At 39.0% G+C, this 17,008-nt stretch overlaps 1 long non-coding RNA gene across 1 annotated transcript in view; it reads right to left on the reverse strand.

Annotated features, from left to right (window-relative positions):
• The window catches only part of LOC141275988 (uncharacterized), a 56,135-nt gene extending 46,592 nt beyond the window's left edge, over positions 1–9,543 (reverse strand). Inside the window, exons 1-3 of the long non-coding RNA XR_012324714.1 lie at positions 8,950–9,543; positions 8,537–8,682; positions 6,780–6,886 (exon numbers count right to left, since the gene is read on the reverse strand). This is a non-coding gene — a long non-coding RNA (uncharacterized lncRNA). The remainder of the gene's footprint in view (positions 1–6,779; positions 6,887–8,536; positions 8,683–8,949) is intronic.
• Between the last annotated feature and the right edge of the window lie 7,465 nt (positions 9,544–17,008).

Below are 17,008 nucleotides of genomic sequence, written 5' to 3' on the forward strand. Positions count from 1 at the left end.
CCTTCAAATGGATACCTACATCATTACCTACCTCTCTTATTTCAGAGGATAAGATGACCTGTCCAATTTAAGATTTTTAAAGAAGAAAGTTCCAAATCTTTCCCTCCAAATCGGTACTTATTCTACTGCTTTTCTCACTGCACTGTCAGAAATTACAGGTATTTGACCTTATTACTTTCTGGCTTTTGGAAGTGGAACCTCAGTCTTAATAAGAGAACTAGGTGGAGAAAGAAACTGGTTTACATATTCTTTTCCCTTCTCCAAATATATCATGCTGTTTATTTCTGGAGAATGTAATCTCCCTCTATATCTCTTACAGTCTTCTTATAGTCATGGTACCCAGTCACTATGCAAAAAGACAAATTTACTCCAGTTAAGGTGTGAAATGGGTCGCAAATTGTTTCTCGAGCTTCATGGGCAGAGCACAAACATATACATTTAAGATTGTCCTGTGAGCTTCTTGATAACCCTCTGATCAAGCTTCCACGCTATGTTCAGTGGATCCCTGTTACCTAATGAACAACGTCTCAACTAGTCAGCCTATCATTAAAGGATCTACATATTTTTATACTGCCTGCCTTTCTAGCCTTTTCAACTTCCACAAGCCCCTTATATTCTGGTCCTATCAATCCTTTTACTATTCGCTAAACATGAGAATGAACCTTGATGGGTGAAGAAACACCAGACTTAGAGTAGGAAAACAAAGTTGGGGAATTTATATAACCTTGACAAGTTTCTAAACCTGCTTAGACCTAATATTGTTATATCCTTGTCCATACTACGAAAAGGCTAGAATCGAGGGTATCAAAGTTCTCTTCAAATTCTAACATTTTTTAGTTAAGTGCCTTTTTGCTGTTCCAACTTTATTTCATTTATTTACATTTTGATATTGAAATAGTCCAAATAAGAGGTATTGGCATAATTACCTTAGGAAAGAATTGCCCAAGGTAAGATAGTATCATGGGTAAATATGTCTTGAAATACTCAATGGTTCAACTTAGAAATCTAATTATTTAAATTTATTTTAATAAGAATGCAATACAACATTTGTTTCTTATTGGTTTTGATGTTAATAAACTGCAACAAAACCATTTTTAAAATTTAAGTTCTCAACTTTAGTTATGCTTTTAAAGAAAAGACATGAAGAGAAACATTGACTTTGTTTATAATAACACTTGGTACATGATTCCACCTGGATTACAGGACTTTTCACCATATTTCCATATTTAAGGAGTGCATACAAACTGTTTCCAGAAGTTTCTCATCCTCCAGTCTCGCTAAGAAAGTAGCTAGACCATTTGTCAACAAAGGAGAGTGTTTTCTGCTGAGGTAATTTACTAACCAGATGCTGAAATGGTCATTTCATGCCAGGGTACATTCTGCAGCCAGAGACTACACTTCTATTTCAGAGTTTATGACGAATCTTCCATGTTTTTTGAGCATCTCCAGACACCGAGAGTGGTGAGACACTGTTTTTAAACAGATAATGTATCTGGATTGGTTCCCCTCAAAGTAGGTCTAGGAGACACCTACCTACTTCACCCAGACACTAAGTCTAACACAGGTTTCCTCTTTGGGCCCCTCTTTGCTTTCAGCATCACTCATGCCCACCAATAACAAATGAATGCCTTCAGTTAATTTCTATAAGCCAATTTAGAAGAACTATTACTGGTAATTTAACTGGATATAGAGTGGCTTCTTCTGAAGATGTTCAGAGCCAACAATCTATGGGTTTTGCTTGAAAAGAAATTAAGCCCTTGATCCAAAATTTTGCTTGCATGGGATTCTTTTGGTGCTTTGGCTGTAGTAACAACTTCAGATCACTGAATATCTACTCCATTGAAGTGGTCACTGACTGATGACACCAAGGAGTCAAGTCCTATTCCTTGAATATATGTTATTCATTAACATAACCACAGTCACTTAGAAGTATAGGCATTGACAAAATATTAAATGAAAATGATTTTAGCATTTTCATTGGAAAGGGTTAAATAAATGAAATATGGAATTCCTATTTTTAAGGAGGACCTACAATATACATACTCTGTATGTTCTCCAGTTAGATTTAATCTCATGATAGCCTTGTGAGAGGATCATTCACCTTTTAAGAACAACAGAAATGAGGTACAGAAATACCTAGCTCCTTCCCCAGGTCACTCAACCAGGTCTGACTCTAAAGCCCTGAGCTTTTTTTCAAGACAACTCGAGACTTCCACCTAAGTCATTTCTGTCCCTTAGGAAGTTCCCTTTTAGTTAAACAATTAAAGACACCTCAATTTCATCTGAGAGTTAGGAGAAGGGGTTAAGATGACTCAAAAGCATCAGGAGAGAAAAACATTATTTTCTTCCAAGACTTCAAATGTCTCTCCTTGAAAATGGTTAACTTTAATCAATTTAAATCAAACAAACACTTCAGTGTTTAAAAAAAAGTAAAAGGCAGTGGAAGGAAGAAAAACTTTTTTTAAATTTAAATAAAACGACAAAGATACAAGAAAGTTACAGAAGCGAGGGATTTGTTCACCCATTTTCCGTGAGCCTCTATTTTTTAAAAGAGTCTTTTCTTTTTAGTAAAGAAAGATAAGGCAAGGTTAAAGATGCACATCTAAGCGAAGACGGTAGAGTATATGGATGGAATTTAAACTATCTTAGCTATCTAATTCATGGCACTGAGGTAAAAATAAATTGAGCTTTATTCTGTTTTGAGCTATGGATAAGTGCCCTAAATAAATTTTGGCGAGCATATAGTTATGTTTCTCTATTAAATTAGCTCTTATTTCTCTATCTTGGCATATATAGAGATGGGTCCTAATAAAATTAAGAGCTTGACAGAGAAAATAAATAGTTTCATTCATTTACAATTAGGCAAACTCATGATTGACATATGGATTTGTTTATCTTATTAGAGTTATGGACAGAGCTGGACATGAGAAGAACAAGAAAAATCTTCTAGTTTTGTCTACCTGAAGGAATCAAAAATGCATCTCCTAAAAGTCAGAACCGAAAAGACCTAAAAACAATGAACAGAGAGGAGTGAATTAAACACAAATTATAGAAGCATCCTAGACTTATTTTTTGCTGTAATGGCAAGCAGCAGTGTAGGATATCAGTCCTTTCTACAATCTGGATGTTCCCTAGTTTCAGGTTATGCTATGAAACTGGAAGCTCCCCAGAAGCTGTGGGCACATAGTTTCCCTGGGCAGTGAGGGAGGCATGAGGAGGGATCATTATTCTTTCATGTGCCACTAATATTCACATCACTGGTGTCATTATTCACTGAGTGATGAGTAAGAAGAATCACTTTTTCTCCAACTCATTACACACAGTCTGGCATTGGGAACATTTCATTTTCAACAAGAAAGCAAAGGCCCAGGTGTTACGGAAAATGCAGACATTGTAACTGTGGACATAAATCTAATTGTTCCTATAAGTCTCTTCAATTACTCAATACCAAAAAGAAAAAAGAAAGTGCCATTCTTTGAGCCACAGCTACTATAAACTGTAGATGAAACATACTATCCTCTAAGTTAGGTACAAATTACTGCTTATACTTTCTTTTACAGAAGTGTTTTATATATATAATTTGTATGTGTGTGTCTGGTATACAACTCATTCTGTGTAAAGGATACAGAAATTGAAGTATTCGTGTAAAATTAATTCTATATCCTATATTTGCTCTATATGCGTAGTAAATTGTAACTAACTGCTTAATTTCCTAGAGGCAAATGTAAATCACTATACATACAAGTGGGGCTATTTTATGTTAGTTAGGAAACCATGACCATAGATTCCTCTCTGATCTTTTGGAAAGGAATAAGTGGTAGATGAAAAATCCTTTCTAATAGCATTTAATATCCAACCTTAAAATCTCATTGTAGCTCCTCTCTTAACTTGACTAGTTTTAGATAATAAATTAATACATAGGACTTCAATTCACAGAGAGAAGCAAACCTTCCATAAGATTTAGTTTTATAAAGAAAAATGAAAATGATAAATTTGTCAATTTAGATGTCCATTTTTCTCCTTTATTCACACTTATATTTAATAGCTAAGGGAAAAAAGAGATCGCTTAAACATGATATGGCAGTAAGCTCATGAAAACAACTTTGAAAAGTATGAAGTAATCTATCATTTACCTCAGAAAAAAATCTAGACATTTTACATTATCAAAAATAACTAAATATATGCCTTTCCTGATTTCTATTACGTTTGCGTAAAATACTGTCCCAATTGTTTCAGTCATGGTGAGAGTGAGGTGCTGTGTGATAGCCATTGAGACCTGACCACTTAGTCTAAGATACAACCATTTTTATTATTTATTATTTATTTTGAGATTCCAGATGTGTCTAAGGTGCTTCTTAAAAAAATTTTGTTGGGAGTATAGTTGCTTTACAATATTGTGTTAGTTTCTACTGTACAGCAAAGTGAATCAGCTATATATACACATATAGCCCCTCTTTTTTGGATTTCCTTCCTATTTAGGTCATCACAGAGCACTGAGTAGAGTTCCCTGTGCTATACAGTAGGTTCTCATTTCTATTTTATACATAGTATCAATAGTGTATGTATGTCAATCCCAATCTCCCAATTCACCCCACCATCCCAGCCCGGCATCCATAACATTTGTCCTCTATGTCTGTATCTACACTTCTGCCTTGAAAATAAGATTGTCTATACCAATTTTTTCAGATTCCACATACACACGTTAATATATGGTATTTGTTTTTCTCTTTCTGACTTACTTTGCTCTGTATGACAGTCTCTAGGTCCATCCATGTCTCTACAAATGACCCAATTTCGTTCCTTTTTATGGCTGAATAATATTCCATTGTGTATATGTACCACATCTTTATCCATTCCTTTGCTGATGGACATTTAGGTTGTTTCCATGTCCTGGCTATTGTAAACAGTGCTGCAATGAAGAGTTACAACCATTTTTAAACTGTGGTTCCTGATCTTGGTTTCTAATTTCCATTTCTCTGAGACTTTTATAAAAATGACCAATGATCAGGCTGCATCCCAACTAATTGAATAATAATTTCTGGTTCTGTATACCAGGCATCAGAATTTCCTATAATGCCCCAGTTTTCTACCTTAAAGCCAGAGCTGAAAAGTCGCATTGTCTTTCAACAATGTAAGAGAACAGCAGCAACGTGGATGGACCTAGAGATTGGCATACTGAATAAAGTAAGTCAGACAGAGAACGCCAAATGTCTTATGATATAACTCATATGTGGAATCTGAAAAAAAAGGTACAAGTGAACTTATTTACAAAACAGAAGTAGTCAAAGATGTAGAAAACAAACTTACGGTTACCAGGAGGTAAGGGGGGAGGGATAAATTGGGAGATTGGGATTGACATATACATACTATTATATATAAAATAGAAAACTAATAAGGACCTACTGTTTAGCACAGGGAACTCTACTCAATACTCTGTAATGGCCTACTCAATACTCTCAATACTCTGTATGGGAGAAGAATCTAAAAAAGAGTGGATATATGTACATGTATAACCGATTCACTTTGCTGTACATCTGAAACTAATACAACATTGTAAATCAACTATACTCCAATAAAAATTAAAAAAAAAAACAATGTAAGGGAACAAAGTTGTTAAAGGGTAAAATACAGAGGAACAACAACAAAAATCCCTCTGACTTGTACAGTGGATTGAGTTCCAATAGTCTTTCAGATAAATGAGGAACTTTTCCATTACTAGCCAATAATAACAGTTGACCATTTTTTCCCCTTAGATTGAGAAGCCATTTAAAGAATTATATTTAGATGGAAGAAATCCAGCAAATAAGCTGCTGCATGTTTAAGTAGCTTCTCCTACACTGCATCCAAGGGTTGGCAAATATATTCATTTATTCATCAAAAACTTTTGTGGGTTTAATGATTATGTGCCAGGAATCATTCCCAGATGGGATCATGGAATTGAGTCAAACATAATCTCTCCATTCAAGTAATTTATAGCGTGAATTGGTGTGTTTATTCAACATATATAATTAAGTCTTGTTATATACCCAAAACTGTTCTAAGCTCTAGGAAACCTTGGAAAACCACGTAGAAAAAAAAAAAAAAATTCCAACTCTGTGGAGCTTAGTTTCCAGGGGGAGCAATAAGAAACAAAATAGAAAATATTAGTTGTGAAGAAAATGAAAGCAGTGAAGGAGGATAGGGAATAAGTATAGGAAAAGAGTTACGTACAAGGTCAAATGGGATGGATCGTTGAGAAGGGTCCCAGTGAGAATGTGACATTAACTAAACGCCTGGAGGGGAGAAAGTGTAAGCCATGTGATTACAGTTAGTGCCATACATACGAGAGAGTTCTGTTCAGAGTGCGTTTGTAAGTCCGATTTGTTCGTAAGTCCAACAAAGTTAGCCTAGGTACCCAACTAACACAATCGGCTATATAGTACTGTACTGTAACAGGTTTATAATACTTTTCACACAAATAATACATAAAATACAAACAAAAAACCAAAACATTTTAATCTTACAGTACAGTACCTTGAAAAGTACCGTGGTACCAGCTACATCACCTCTGGTTTTACACTTGCTTCCGAACATCCTGGGCTTGAAATAAAGATACTGTACTACTGTACTCTATACAGTACTGTACAGTAAAGTACACAAAATCACAACTACTTGTAGAGGACGCACACGCACGACAATGTACACCAGACATGTGAACTAACTTACATGATTGGGCACGCGAATGCACATTCACACCTTTGAAAGTTCGCAACTGGAAGGTTCTCATGTGGGGGACTTACTGTATTTGGAGAAGAGTTTCAGGTAGAGAAAAAGATAACTGCAAATGCCCAGAGCCAGGAACTTGTCTGAGGAGTCCAATGAAGATCGAGGAGGCCAGTCGGTGAGGCTGGAGCAGAGGGAGAGGAAGATGAGTGTGAGAAGAGAGAGGCCATATGAGGCAAGGCTTTGTCAGGACTGAATGAGCTGGGGAGCCCGGGAAGGGCCTTGAGGAGAGGATGGACAAGATCTGACATTCCACGCATGGTCACTGTGCTGAGGATTGAGTGAAGAGAGCAAACATGGAAGAAGGAGTCCAGGGAGGCTATAGTAAGATTCCAGGGGTGATATGCCCTCTGCAGAAGCATTCTGGAAGTGTAAAGAAAGGGGTGTATGGCTCTACCAAAGAGTGCAGGGGCACCTTCATATAGATTTTGTGTGTCCTGTGAGCCTTCAAATAATGAGTAAGAATAGACCGTCTGGAAAGGAGGAAAAAAACATTCCTCAAAAAGGGGAAATAAACAGAAGTATGAACCATTGCAGTGCATTTAGGTGCTTGCTGTGTATGAGGGTGCAGGAAGCACGGCGTGGGTAAGGAAACTGGGCTGGGAATGGAGAGTGAAGAACCTTGGGTACCATGCTGAGCAGCTGGACTTTATAATATAAGCAAGCAAGGTATGTTGAATGTTTTTAGGTAATCTGGAAACAATGTGTAAGAAACATTAGAACGAGGAGCAGTTGGAGAGAGACACCAACGAGAAGATTTTTGCCACAGGCACTGTCTAGTAGAGAACTCAAATAAGTATTTGCCATTATGGAAAAAGCTCTGACAATAGTGCGTACAGAATGCAAAGGGATTGGGGGAAGAGGAAAAACGTTAAGTTAAACAGAAGCATCAAGAATGGTTTCATTGGGGCTTCCCTGGTGGCGCAGTGGTTGAGAGTCCGCCTGCCGATGCAGGGGACACGGGTTCGTGCCCCGGTCCGGGAGGATCCCACATACCGCGGAGCGGCTGGGCCCGTGAGCCATGGCCACTGGGCCTGCGCGTCCAGAGCCTGTGCTCTGCAACGGGAGAGGCCACAACAGTGACCGGCCTGCAAAGAATGGCTTCATTGATACTATTTACAACAGCCAAGGCACGGAAGCAACTTAAATGTCCATAGACAGAGGAATGGATAAAGAAGATGTGGTCACTTATTTGCAGAATCTTAAAAAAAAAAAGCTAAAAATGAACTCATTTACAAAATAGGAACAGACTCACAGACATAGAAAACAAACGTATGGGTACCAAAGGGGAAAGGTTGGGGGGAGGGATAAATTTGGAGATTGGGATTAGCAGATACACACTACTGTGTATAAAACAGATAAACAAGGGATGGCTTCCAGGAAGATGGAGGAAGAGTAAGACGCGGAGATCACCTTCCTCTCCACAGATACACCAGAGATACATCTACACGTGGAACAACTCCTACAGGACACCTACTGAATGCTGGCAGAAAACTTCAGACCTCCCAAAAGGCAAGGAACCCCCCCCCCCCCACGTACCTAGATAGGGCAAAAGAAAAAACAGAGACAAAAGAATAGGGACGGGACCTGCACCAGTGGAAGGGAGCTGTGAAGGAGGAAAAGTTTCCACACACTAGAAGCCCCTTCACGGGCGGAGACTGCAGGTGGCGAAGTGGGGAAGCTTCGAAGCCACAGAGGAGAGCACAGCAACAGGGGTGCGGAAGGCAAAGCGGAGAGACTCCCACACAGAGGATCCGTGCCGACCGGCACTCACCAGCCCGAGAGGCTTGTCTGCTCACCCGCCGGGGAGGGCTTCGGTCGGAGCGCAGGGAGAGGACTGGGGTTGGCGGAGTGAACACAGCCTGCAGGGGGTTAGTGCGCCACGGCTAGCCGGGAGGGAGTCCGGGAAAAGGTCTGGACCTGCCGGAGAGGCAAGAGACGTTTTCTTCCCTCTTTGTTTCCTGGTGCGCGAGGAGAGGGGATTAAGAGCACTGCTTAAAGGAGCTCCAGAGACGGGCGCGAGCCGCGGCTAAAAGCGCGGACCCCAGAGACGGGCATGAGACGCTAAGGCTGCTGCTCCCACCACCAAGAAACCTGTGTGCGAGCACAGGTCACTGTCCACATCCCCCTTCCGGGGAGCCTGTGCAGCCCGCCACTGCCAGAGTCCGGGATCCAGGGACAACTTACCTGGGAGACCGCATGGCGCGCCTCAGGCTGGTGCAACGTCACGCTGGCGTCTGCCGCCGCAGGCCCGCCCCGCTCTCCGTGCCCCTCCCTCCCGCCGGCCTGAGTGAGCCAGAGCCCTCGAATCAGCTGCTCCTTTAACCCCGTCCTGTCTGAGCGAAGAACAGGCGCCCTCGAGCGACCTACACGCAGAGGCGGGGCCAAATCCAAAGCTGAACCCCTGGGAGCTGTGAGAACAAGGAAGAGAAAGGGAAATCTCTCCCAGCAGCCTCAGGAGCAGCGGATTAAAGCTCCACAATCAACCTGATGTACCTGCACCTGTGGAATACCTGAATACACAACGAATCATCCCAAACTGAGGAGGTGGAACTTGAGAGCAAGATTTATGATTTTTTCCCTTTTCCTCTTTTTGTGAGTGTGTATGTGTATGCTTCTGTGTGAGATTTTGTCTGTATAGCTTTGCTTCCACCATTTGTCCTAGGGTTCTATCCGTCCATTAAAAAAATTTTTTTTCTTAATAATAATTTTTTTATTTTAATAACTTTATTATATTTTATTTTATTTTACTTTATCTTTCTTTCTTTCTTTTTTCCTTCTCTCCTTCCTTCCTCCCTCTCTTCCTCCCTCCCTCCCTTCTTTCTTTCTTTCTTTTTTTCTTTCTTTCTACTTCTACTAATTCTTTCTCCCTTTTATTCTGAGCCGTGTAGATGAGAGGCTCTTGGTGCTGCAGCCAGGAGTCAGTGCTGTGTCTCTGAGGTGGGAGAGCCAACTTCAGGACACCGATCCACAAGAGACCTCCCAGGTCCACATAATATCAAAGAGTGAAAATCTCCCAGAGATCTCCATCTCAACACCAGCACCCAGCTTCACTCAACGACCAGCAAGCTACAGTGCTGAACATCCTATACCAAACAACTAGCAAGACAGGAACACAACCCCACCCATTAGCAGAGAGGCTGCCTAAAATCATAATAAGTCCACAGACACCCCAAAACACACCACCAGACGTGGACCTGCCCACCAGAAAGACAAGATCCAGCCTCATCCACCAGAACACAGGCACTAGACCCCTCCACCAGGAAGCCTACACAACCCACTGAACCAACGTTAGCCACTGGGGACAGACACCAAGCACAACGGGAACTACGAACCTGCAGCCTGCAAAAAGGAGACCCCAAACACAGTAAGATAAGCAAAATGAGAACACAGAAAAACACACAGCACATGAAGGAGCAAGATAAAAACCCACCAGACCTAACAAATGAAGATAGGCAGTCTACCTGAAAAAGAATTCAGAATAATGATAGTAAAGATGATCCAAAATCTTGGAAATAGAATAGACAAAATGCAAGAAACATTTAACAAGGACCTAGAAGAACTAAAGATGAAACAAACAACGATGAACAACACAATAAATGAAATGAAAAATACTCTAGATGGGATCAATAGCAGAATAACTGAGGCAGAAGAATGGATAAGCAACCTGGAAGATAAAATAGTGGAAATAACTACTGCAGACCAGAATAAAGAAAAAAGAATGAAAAGAACTGAGGACAGTCTCAGAGACCTCTGGGACAACATGAAATGCACCAACATTCGAATTATAGGGGTTCCAGAAGAAGAAGAGGAAAAGAAAGGGACTGAGAAAATTTTTGAAGAGATTATAGTTGAAAACTTCCCTATTATGGGAAAGGAAATAGTTAATCAAGTCCTGGAAGCACAGAGAGTCCCATACAGGATAAATCCAAGGAGAAATATGCCAAAACACATATTAATCAAACTATCAAAAATTAAATACAAAGAAAACATATTAAAAGCAGCAAGGGAAAATCAACAAATAACACACAAGGGAATCCCCATAAGGTTAACACCTGAACTTTCAGCAGAAGCTCTGCAAGCCAGAAGGGACTGGCAGGACATATTTAAAGTGATGAAGGAGAAAAACCTGAAACCAAGATTACTCTACCCAGCAAGGATCTCATTCAGATTTGATGGAGAAATTAAAACCTTTACAGACAAGCAAAAGCTGAGAGAGTTCAGCACCACCAAACCAGCTTTACAACAAATGCTAAAGGAACTTCTCTAGGCAAGAAACACAAGAGAAGGAAAAGACCTACAATAACGAACCCAAAACAATTAAGAAAATGGGAATAGGAACATACATATCGATAATTACCTTAAATGTAAATGGACTAAATGCTCCCACCAAAAGACAGAGATTGGTTGAACTGATACAAAAACAAGACCCACATATATGCTGTCTACAAGAGACCCACTTTAGACCTAGGGACACATACAGACTGAAAGTGAGGGGATGGAAAAAGATATTCCATGCAAATGGAAATCAGAAGAAAGCTGGAGTAGCAGTTCTCATATCAGACAAAATATACTTTAAAGACTATTACAAGAGACAAAGAAGGACACTACATAATGATCAAGGGATCGATCCAAGAAGAAGATATAACAATTGTAAATATTTATGCACCCAACATAGGAGCACCTCAATACAGAAGGCAAATACTAACAGCCATAAAAGGTGAAATTGACAGTAACACGTTCATAGTAGGGGACTTTAACACCCCACTTTCTCCAATGGACAGATCATCCAAAATGAAAATAAATACGGAAACACAAGCTTTAAATGATACATTAAACAAGATGAACTTAACTGATATTTATAGGACATGCATATATGGTCACCTTATCTTTGATAAAGGAGGCAGGAATATACAGTGGAGAAAGGACAGCCTCTTCAATGAGTGGTGCTGGGAAAACTGGACAGGTACATGTAAAAGTATGAGATTAGATCACTCCCTAACACCACACACAAAAATAAGCTCAAAATGGATTGAAGACCTAAATGTAAGGCCAGAAACTATCAAACTCTTAGAGGAAAACATAGGCAGAACACTCTATGACATAAATCACAGCAAGATCCTTTTTGACCCACCTCCTAGAGAAATGGAAATAAAAACAAAAATAAACAAATGGGACCTAATGAAACTTCAAAGCTTTTGCACAGCGAAGGAAACCATAAACAAGACCAAAATATAACCCTCAGAATAGAAGAAGATATTTGCAAATGAAGCAACTGACAAAGGATTAATCTCCAAAATTTATAAGCAGCTCATGCAGCTCAATAACAAAAATCAAACAACCAAATCCAAAAATGGGCAGAAGACCTAAATAGACATTTCTCCAAAGAAGATAAACAGACTGCCAACAAACACATGAAAGAATGCTCAACTTCAGTAATCATTAGAGAAATGCAAATCAAAACTACAATGAGATATCATCTCACACCAGTCAAAATGGCCATCATCAAAAAAATCTAGAAACAATAAATGCTGCAGAGGGTGTGGAGAAAAGGAAACACTCTTGCACTGTTGGTGGGAATGTAAATTGATACAGCCACTGTGGGGAACAGTATGGAGGTTCCTTAAAAAAGTACAAATAGAGCTACCATAAGACCCAGCAATCCCACTACTGGGAATATACCCTGAGAAAACCATAATTCAAAAAGAGTCATGTACCAAAATGTTCATTGCAGCTCTATTTACAGTAGCCCGGAGATGGAAACAACCTAAGTGTCCATCATCGGATGAATAGATAAAGAAGATGTGGCACATATATACAATGGAATATTGCTCAGCCATAAAAAGAAATGAAATTGAGCTATCTGTAATGAGGTGGATAGACCTAGGGTGTGTCATACAGAGTGAAGTAAGTCAGAAAGAGAAAGACAAATACCGTATGCTAACACATATATATGGAATTTAAGAAAAAAAAATGTCATGAGGAACCTAGGGGTAAGACAGGAATGAAGACACAGACCTACTAGAGAATGGACTTGAGGATATGGGGAGGGGGAAGGGTAAGCTGTGACAAAGCGAGAGAGAGGCATGGACATATATACACTACCAAACGTAAGGTACATGACTAGTGGGAGGCGGCCGCGTGGTGCAGGGAGATTAGCTCGGTGCTTTGTGACCGCCTGGAGGGGTGGGATAGGGAGGGTGGGAGGGAGGGAGACGCAAGAGGGAAGAGATATGGGGACATATGTATATGTATAACTGATTCACTTTGTTATAAAGCAGAAACGAACACACCATTGTAAAGCAATTATACTGCAATAAAGATGTAAAAAAATAATAATAAAATAAATAAAATAGATAATCAGGGCTTCCCTGGTGGCGCATGGTTGAGAGTCAGCCTGCCGATGCAGGGGACACGGGTTCGTGCCCCGGTCCGGGAAGATCCCACATTCCGCGGAGCGGCTGGGCCCGTGAGCCATGGCTGCTGAGCCTGCGCGTCCGGAGCCTGTGCTCCGCAACGGGAGAGGCCACAGCAGTGAGGGGCCCGCGTACTGCAAAAAAAAAAAAAAAAAAAAAAAAGATAATCAACAAGGACCTGCTGTATAGTCCAGGGAACTCTATTCAATATTCTGTAATAACCTACATGGGAAAAGGAATCTGAAAAATAATAGATGCATGTATATGTAAAAATGAATCACTTTGCTGTACACCTGAAACTAACACAACGTTGTAAATCAACTATACTCCAATATAAAATAAATTTTTTAAAATAAATGAACAATAAACAAATAAATAAATTGAACTGAATAACTCTTTAAAAAATGGCTTAATTGAGAAAGGAGTCCTTAAACTGGATCTTGAGAAATCCGTAGATGTTTTTCAGTCATACAGGATAGAGAGGAATTCCAGGCAGGGAGAGCATCCAAGGCACAGAGACCTGAAAGAACATGGTAGATTAGAGGATGGCAAAGGTGACTGGAGCCCAGAGCATAGGTATAGAAAGGGGGATGAGAGCTTGAGACAAGGGCAATAATTCCATGCAATTTGGACAGTTTTATAGGCAATGGAGATCCAGTGAAAGATATTAAGTGTGGTTATAATGTGCTTAGGTCTGTACTAGAGAAAGCTGCTTAATGGCAGTGCTTAGGGAGAAAAGAAATTTGGTGACACAAAGAGGAAGGAAAACTGGATAGTAGATTATCAGAAGAGGCCAGGACAGAAAGAAAGGATTGCATTAGACCAGGAGTACTTGTATTGAGAAGTAGGGGATGATTTCCAGAAGCATATCAGAGACTAAATCAATTGGATTTGGTGATAAATTCTATGTAGGAAAGTAAGGGAGAGGAAGGAACTTCAACGATACCTAGGGCCTCTCTTGGGCCTATAGTTTTATGGCTGGACATTTATTAATATAATAAGCAGAGAAAAAGAAGTATGAGGGTGGGAAAGAGTCAGGTTGATTCTGGACCTACTAAATTCTATATGGATCTCTTAGATTTAACTATCTCATAAGCAACTTGAAATACGTGTAAGACCTGAATACTTGGCAGAAAATAGGCATTCAATAAATATTTTTTGAATTGCAATATCTTAAGTGAAATGAAATTAAGCCAGCCTAATTTGGCCACTTGCAATATGCTTTAACTCTTCAAAGAAAACTGTTCCAATTACATCACATATTATTTATGCATTGGATAATACATTCTGTCTCCTAGCCCAGCAGCCAGTGTTAAATTCTATGCTACATACCATACTTGTTCCCGAGACTAAAATCAACAGTGCAAGGAGAGAGAAAAAGGCTCTGAATTGTCTTCTTGATAGAGTCCCTTTTGGGTTTCCACTTTCCTTTGGCATGATTTTAAAAAGCTTACTTTCACTTCATTCTGATAAATGTTTAACTGCTATGCTCAAATTAGAAAATCTTTCATTTGGATGTAATCATGAAAGACATCATATGTAAAAGAGAGAGATGTGGTGGTGAGAAACCATTCAACCATGGGCCTGAGACAAGGAGAGGTATATGTGTCCAATATTTGAGTTAATACTTTGTTAGGGTTCTAATGATGTGTAGCTCCTGTGTAAGGTGAATGGAAAAAGTACTTATATATAGCTTTTCATTAGGATAAAATATAATTCTGTTTAGTTCATTTAATAATCATTATATAATTAAATAATCCATACAAATTAAAGAACTGACTGTGCTTTATAAAGTCATATTAAAAGAAACTCCATGAAAATCTGTTTTATAAATGAAAGCAGTTCCTAGCAGTTCCCTACTCTTTGAGCTAAGAAAAAGATTTTGCTATTTCTTGTTCATTGTGAAAAGACTCATAACACAAATGCATTCTGAAAATCTTTTTTGACTGATGAGAATTAGTGAAAGGATTTCATTAATTCTGTATGACGTTACATTATAAATTAATAGAATATAAAGTGTGCTTTTCTTCTCATTTATATATTGATTCATTGCTTTGATACCAAATGTATCATTAAATAATGCAAACATAATTGTAATACAAATAGTTAAATGATATTAGTTGCCTGTCAAAAGAAGGAAATTATATGTAAGGATAGTTAATTCTTATGTATACAATTTATGCATCTCTCTTAGTGTGTATATCTAGAAAGAAATATTACATATTAAACTACATTATGTCTAAGATTCTTAGTCTGTTTCCTATTCTTATTACTAATAGCCATAAGAAACTTCATAGAGAAAAACTTCATTATTAATAGCAGGACAATTTACTTATATAACATTTTAGGTGGACCATTTATTTCATGTACTCTGCAAATCCCACATAGTAATATATAACTGACCCTACTTTATAGTCAAGAAAAGTGAGAACTAGGAAAAAACAAATGCTCTGTCCCAACATCACATATCTATAATTGACAGAGTCATTATATTGGCTCTAAGTGTATATATTAGTTCAGAGTTTAAATCTTAATATCTGATCCCCACCCCCAAAATGTGCCAAAAAAAGAAAAGGATGCTGATGCAGGATGGTCATACTTCTGCTCTTCCAACAGTTATGTCATGTTATGTCATGTCATGTCACATGAATGAAAATGACCTCTCCGTGACCATGCACGGTCTCAACTTACTTCCTGCTAGCCACTAGCCATCCAAAGCTCAGATTTGGAGGTGGTGTCTGTCACATTGGAGCAGAATTACTTGTAACTTAGGGGAAAGAACAATGAGACGTCAGAGTCTCCAAGTTCTACACCTGTTTCCATCACATGACCTCGATTCAAATTTGGACGAATCAGACCAGCTGGCCTCTCTGGATCTTTCTTTCCTCAGCTATGACGTGAAGGATGGATAGCTGGTCTCTAATGTCCCCTCCCAGCCACTGATGTTTCTGTTTGTACAAATCTAATTGGCCAGACCAGGATTCAATGCATGTCCTTTGCCTCACCCTTGGAATGAATAAAGAATTTCTATACATTAAGTGGTTGGCACGGTAAAGGAAGACAATGGTATATTCCAAAGTTTATCATAGGTGTGAAATAATTAAAAGAAAAGAGGTTTGGTTTTAAAAGTTGGATCCTGGGTCAGGATTTAGATGGTGAATATCTCCAAACAAATTTATTTTATTCATAATATCATTTTAGTTAGTCCCCATACATAGCCTCGTATCAACTGAGACCAAAGGGTCAAGGGTCATGCCCACCATCAAAACCAGTGCTCAAGACATCCTAACAAACTTAGGCAAGACTCAAGGTAATATGTAGCTGGGGCTGTTTGTGAAACGCAAATATTTGGTATTAGACTGCATCCTGGTAGAGAATCTAAGTGGAATGTTGAGGAAAAGGCCCGTTTCTTGGAAGTGTGGGTCGCTAGCTCAAAATCAGGAGACCAGAGCTCCTAATTCCATCTGCGACCTTTGACTGTAACTGAATGTCTTGGAAATGTTCTTATAGTTTCTTTAGTAGAAAATGGGCTTGCCGTTCATGTAGTATCACAGGGAAATTTTCCTTCTGCAGTAGGCGTAATAGTAATGTAATATAGGAAAATGTCAATAGCTGCAAAATGTTTAATATCACTTATTTAGTTCTATTTAGGACAGTTTATTTGAAACTTTAAAGAAAAGTAAGACTTTCGGAGTTTCATTCATGTGAGCATATCAAGGCAACTGTAAGTGACAGGACTTCTTGAATATAGAGGAACAGAAATTAAAGTAATCTTTTCAAGAAGAATGTAAGAAGTGATATTCAAGAACCTGGCCAGGTACAGTTTTCGA

This window comes from Tursiops truncatus, chromosome 12, assembly GCF_011762595.2.
Source record: "Tursiops truncatus isolate mTurTru1 chromosome 12, mTurTru1.mat.Y, whole genome shotgun sequence".
In the NCBI taxonomy this organism is placed as follows: Eukaryota; Metazoa; Chordata; class Mammalia; order Artiodactyla; family Delphinidae; genus Tursiops; species Tursiops truncatus.